The sequence below is a fragment of the Quercus suber genome, unplaced genomic scaffold, assembly GCF_002906115.3.
Source record: "Quercus suber isolate HL8 unplaced genomic scaffold, Cork oak 2.0 scaffold_103, whole genome shotgun sequence".
In the NCBI taxonomy this organism is placed as follows: Eukaryota; Viridiplantae; Streptophyta; class Magnoliopsida; order Fagales; family Fagaceae; genus Quercus; species Quercus suber.
The window spans coordinates 489,546-496,208 of NW_027069568.1; the positions used below are offsets into that span (position 1 = coordinate 489,546).

The following is a 6,663-nucleotide window of genomic DNA, read 5'->3' on the forward strand; positions in this document are numbered from 1 at the left end:
AGAGGTCTCAGAACCAAGCTAGGTTTCTTGGCACAACTGGCCACTTGGAGTACTGTCTCATCATGTATCATCAATATGTGCATATAATAAACATAATAAATATATCAATGAATTACAAAGATCATCTACTGAACTACGTGTCATGTATACAGCAGTAAAGTCATAAACAACCAAACACACAACTCTTAAACTAACCATAGAAACACAAAACAAACCAAGAGAGAGAGAGAGATACCACTGTGGCACACTAGTCTGGAGGGAGAGTCATCAAGTCTGGCTACAGCTTAGCCAGTGAGTTGAGGTGGCAAAATGGTGACTTATGGAGGGAAAGGGTTGAGAAGATGTAGTGTGAAGACCCATGGTGGTGGTGCAAGGGAACTTTTGTTATCAGGATTTTTTTTTTTTTTTAATTTCTTTCTTTCAAGTGAGAGAAAATCTATATTTGTCAGTCCTCGATTCTTACATAGAAGAGGAATACTAATTTAGATGGGATTCTTTTTCCTTATATTACTGATTTGTGTTTTGTGTTTGTGTTTTGTGTGTTTTTTTTTTTTTTTTTGGATTTAGATTTGGGAATTTGTTATAGATTATTTATGCTTGGATTTGGAAAGATTATAGGCCCATGAATTAAGTTAGAGGGGGACCGGTAACTTAATTTTCCATAAATTTTATTGTTCTTTCCATTTTATCAATATTATAAATGAGATTTTTGAATAGTCAAAGCGCCCCCCCCCCCCCCCCAGCTCTGCCCCTAGGTTTAGGGCATGATGTAGGGATTTCCATGTTCTTTCAATTGATCAATAAATCATAAAATTGAGGACCCAAATTGAAGATTTAAACTCAATTTTTTTTTAGTTGATCTTGAGTATTGGGATTGATGTAGACACTAAAGGCTTTCCACTATAGATGTTGACCTCTAAGATCGTGATACATTTATTTAGTAACTTTGTTCTTTTTCTCTTTATCACATATTCTTTACCATAATTTTCTTCTTCATATATTTTATCACACTTCTATAGAAATTTTCATTTGCATTATTATCGTGACTTTTAACCACGTGGTCATGAGTTCAATATTGTGGGGAGTCTGAGGACTAAGAAGGATCAGACCGAGGAATAACTTGCATAGTCTAGGCCTGAAGGGATAAATAAGCTCCAAAGATTTCGCCCACATGAGGATGGAAATAGAATCAGGACAATTAGTGCCTTGTGAAGGCCCAATGAAAGGAGAAAGGACAATAATGGGAACAAGGATGGAGGGAGGAAGTTTCTTGAAGGATATACCTCCAACCTCCCCATTCAATGCCCTACACCAATCTTATCAGCTGCATTAATGTGGAAATGACCCCTGAATAGTAACTTCACAGCTAGCAACCCTTTCTACCACCTTCAACAGAGTCATGATGGGACAAGTATCCTGGGAAGTGCCCCTTGACGTACAAGTGGAGGGTTGGGATGCCTTGAAAGGGGATATAAAAGGAAGGAACCCTCTAGAAGATGAGGATGAATCTTGAAAAATCCCTTAAAGCAGGAAAAAAAAAAGAACTAAGATTATTCTGATGTAAACTTGAACTATATTCAATACAAATAATTGACCCTTGGATTTGCCCGAGGTAAACTTTATTCCTAGTCATTTTTTCATTCATAACAATCTGTTACTTAGGCTCCACGGCCTTGAGCTTGGGCTTAGTTTAGAATTGCACTTGGACTTGATTCTCCTTCTCTCTATAAATTCTATTGTTTAGGCTTGATTAAAATGACAAGATACCACTAATCTAAGTGGGATTGGATCTTTATTTTTTGAGTCCTTACAATTATCATTAGAACATTTGATGCAAAAATTTATACTTAGTATTAGGAGTGGCCTAGCCATGTAATACATAATAAACATAAACTATGCACTTAGACAATGTGAGACAATTCCTCTCATTTGCAGACCATAAATATGTAAATCGACATGGCACATACGTCAATAAACAAAGGATTTGGGTGAAATGGGTATGGAGGAGATATGGGTCGTTGGTGAGGAGGGGGGGCTAGAGCTTGTCAGCATTGGCAACAAGTGGCAGCAAGAAAGGTATATGGGAGGCAATACCTGGCAAACTGAAGGATGGAGGCCTAGGCTTTATCAATGATGGCACGGGGATGAGGATCAATGGTGGTGAGGGGTAGGAGTCCAAGGGAGAGGTGGCATGGTGAGAAGGATCAGTGGTGGTGAGGGGTGGGAGTCCGAGAGAGAGAGAGAGAGAGAGAGAGAGAGAGAGAGCTGAAGTTATGTTTTTTAAATTAGTTTTTTTTTTTTTGGTAAGGACCTATTGTGGTGCTTTCTAAGCGTCGTAATAGGTCTAAGTCAAAGCAACCCCTATTGCAGCACTTTCAAGCGCCATAATAGATCCATTTTTTTTTTAAAAATATTTCAAGTAGTACCTATTGTGGCTCTTTCTAAGCGTCGTAATAGGTCTAAGTCAGACCAAGACCTGTTGTGGCTCTTTCCATGCACCATAATAGGTGGTCTAATTTTTTTTTCCCCTATAATTCCCTATAGCAGGGCTTTCTAAGCACCGTAATAGGTCCACTAATTTTTTTTTTGGTACGACTTGTCGTTTTTTTGTCACGCCCCGTACCCAAAAGGGTCCAAAGCTTGAGAAATACATCCCAAGGGTACCTGTAGATTTTTCCTTTTTGGCAAATCAAACTATAGGAGATCTTTATTTACTTTTCTTTTCCATAGGATAAGAATCTATAACCATACTAAAATCTCCACATTACAAGTCAGAGCTCTATAACACACTTATGAACAATAACTAAAAATTATGTGCCTCCACATAATACATGAATATATTACAAAACTTTGATTAAATTTCACAAAGTCACAATCTTATCAAGAATAAGGACCTTCACATCGAGTCTAGGCCTACCACGCCAAAGGCTAAAAATCCTCAAGCGACCTACCTCCAATAGAATTAATTAAGGTCAAGTTGAACATAACAAGATCGAGTCACCAACCATTTACAATAGAAGTCTCCAAATTTAACATAGCATTCTAATCATCACCAAAGAATTAAGCTCCATACCCAAGGTATAGCTAATAAATTTGAAAAAAAAAATGTTAGAGGGTGGGATGAGCTAACGCCCAGTAAATAGCATAATTAATGGGGGTGGGGGAAATGCAAGTTTCATTTTCAATAATAATAATATGACAAGAATGATTAAATAATGAACACAAAGTTTCTCAAAGTAAATACCTTGAAACTATATACTATGATCTGTGAACAATATAATTTCCAAAGCCATAAAATCTAACATACGGTAATTTATCACAAATATATCATACTACCACATAGACCGATCAGGGGATCCACCCATTCACAATTGGCATGATATTGTCCTCTCTGGTATGCAGACTCTTGGCTCCATGGATAGCAGCCTCACCCATACCCTTAAAGTTTCTCTCCCCCTGTGGGCAGCAAAGAGAGTGCGTCAAATAGGACCTCTTTTACATGTGGTCTCTTGGCCCCATGGGCAGCAGCCTTACCCATACACAATCAAGAAATCTCTTCCCCCATGGGTAGCAGGGAAGAACGCGTCATCCAAAGTGAAAGGGCACTGACTTAGATCTAATTCCATTATCACAAAGACTACGGAAACCAAATCGAGTGATCACCGAGAAATCACACATGGCATGGTGTTAAAACCATATAAAGTTCATAGGTTACATTACTTTGAAACACATAGTTTACATCTAGGTAATTTCAGAAAAACCTTAAATAATCTAACTTCCACAAAGTTTGTAAGGTTTTCAACTTTGTTAGAAATTTAGACCCCTTAACTCAACTAGATTAACCTAGTTAATTAGCCAAGTGATTAACTTAGTCAAATTATGCAATTCTAGGTTATCACAAGCATACAATCATATCAAAAATATAAAGCAGCGAAAATATAAATAACACAATGATATAATCACCCAGAAAACCACATGGTAAAAACTTAGGGAGGATTTGACCTAGCTATCCTCAAGGTAAACTTGAATCCATTATGCGAAAGAATCGAAATTCATACAAAAGGACTTACAAGCTCCCCGCTTGACTTCCTAATGATACCTACCAGTAGAACTTACTGACACGACCATGTGCAAGCTCCGATCCACGGACTCCTTTCTTAGATTCTCCAATCAGCTACAAGCACCCATGCTTGTTATTTTTTAAGCTCTAATGGCAGCAACTGAGTTGATCATCATGGTGTTGAAATAATCTCTACATTGAAAACCCTAAGTTTATGTGAAGGAAAGCTCCTCAATGATCTCACAAGAGATTCACACAAACCGCAAATATGAGCAACAAAGATTTAGAGAGGTTTGGGTACAAAACCCTAGATACAAAAGAGGCACCCTCTTTTCTCTCTCTAAAAGCTCTCTAAAACGTGGCTTAGGGTTTCCTTTATATAGTGGGAGAAGTAGATCTAAAACCCTAATCCTTAATGGGCTTGGGTTGAGTTGAAAATTCTGCAGAAAAAACATTCTGCCCGAGATTCGATCGATCGAGTCTAATTTTCGATCGATCGAGTCAGGCCGAAAGTCACTAATACTTCTGCAGCCACTCGATTCCAACATTACATAAAACGCCCACACTTTGAGCAAGTCTAAACAAGACTAACAACCTGTTTTGATCATGGTTTGCCAACAATATACATTAGAGTTCTAAATACATAAAATCCTAAGTCTTTAGAACCTAACAAATTTCATTCTTGTCAAAAGATTTCTATCAATTTCTCACATAACAAGACAAGATAAGCATCTTTAAATTTTCTAATACACCATAAATTCCATGATTTCCTTATGAAAGATTAAATAAAATATGCTCATTTTTCCATATCAACAATTCATGCATTTCCCCAAATGTTATGCCAGATATGATGCATTTTCATATATAATCATACATATATTAAGGTTATGACACAATAGTTTAGGAAAATATAATTTCCATAGGTAGTATCCAAAAGTGTGTCTAACCCAAAAACATCATTTATGCAACATGTTTATTTTTCAAAAATCCCATTAAAAAGCTACTTACCTTGCAACCTACAAAAGGCCTAATTCTTCAAGCTCCAAAGGAGATTAGCTAGAATCTCAACAATATCAATTAAACCTAACATAATAAGCATAAAACTTAAAATTGCATTTAGCTTCAATTTAGTAATTGCCAAATAAGCACTTAATTAGGCAAGCCTAGTATTTAACCTCATCAATAATAATATATTTCACTTCCAAAGTTTCCCAACAAATTGATTCACAAGGCATAAACTCCAATTTATAAAGTTAGCCCATTTGATATCATCTCCAATATCATGACTAGCTTCCATAAAATTTACACTATATCATTAAGAGACCCATGAAAGAAAAATGAAAATATCCTCCAAGACAAGAAATTTAGAACTTCAACTAACTCCAAATAAACCAAATAACAATGGAAAAATTAGATTTACCAACCATCACATGTTATAACTCAAAACCCCCAAATTTTCCACCATACATAAACTTTAGGAAGTCATCATTAGCACAAACCATAAACTCACTCATCAAATAATTCCACCAATATAAAACCCATACATATAAACACATAAATATTACTTTCAATGCTCATAAATCACATGGGTATCATTATTAAAGTTTAGATAAAAATAACCTCAAGCAAAAGCATTTANATTTTTTTTTTTTTTTTTTTTGGGTAAGGACCTATTGTGGTGCTTTCTAAGTGTCGTAATAGGTCTAAGTCAAAACAACCGCTATTGTAGCAGTTTCAAGCACCATAATATATCCATTATTTTTTTAAAAAAAAAATATTCAAAGCAGTACCTATTGTGGCGCTTTCTAAGCACCGTAATAGGTCTAAGTCAGCCCAAGACCTATTGTGGCGGTTTCCAAGTGCCGTAATAGGTGGTCTAATTTTTTTTTTCCTATAATTCCCTATAGCAGCACTTTCTAAGCACTATAATAAGTCCACTAATTTTTTTTTTCTTGGGTAGGACCTATACATTTATAGGCTCCTTAAAACATAAGTTGTTTAACTTAGTTATTTAACCAAGTGATTACTTAAATAAATTATTCAGATCTAGGTTAACACAATCAAACCATATCATGTAAATAATGTGGAAATATAAAGAACACACGATATGATAAATCAAGAAAACCAAACTAGTAAAAAACCTGGGGAAAATTTAATCTAACTATCCTCAAAGTAAAACAAATCCACTATGAAAGAATTGAAGTTTATACAATAAGACTTAGACTACTAACATCTTATTGCTACCTCGAGTAAAAAACTTACTATCACGACCACATAACAGCTCCGAGTCCACAGACTACTTCTTTCCTTAATCTACAGCAACCACAAGTTCTCCTACTTGTGACTTTGAGACTCTACTCAAAGGTTTTAGATTTTCTTTAAGTTCTTTATGCAACAACTGAAGCGATCACCAAGTTCTTGACATGAATCTTGATCTTGATAACTCTAAAAGTGTATGAAGGTAAACACTTTTAAATCTCACAAGAGATTCAACACACAACACATCAAAGACTTCTAAAACGTAGTTAGGGTTTTTCTTTTTATACTTGAAGTAAAAACATAAAACCTTACTTGTCAAATCGGGTTTGGGCTGAGTTGGAAAA

General features: G+C 35.6%; 1 non-coding gene across 1 annotated transcript in view; it reads right to left on the reverse strand.

The window, feature by feature from the left end:
• The window catches only part of LOC112013217 (ankyrin repeat-containing protein ITN1), a 71,381-nt gene that overhangs the window by 22,772 nt on the left and 41,946 nt on the right, over positions 1-6,663 (reverse strand). The gene's annotated exons all lie outside the window — the stretch shown is intronic.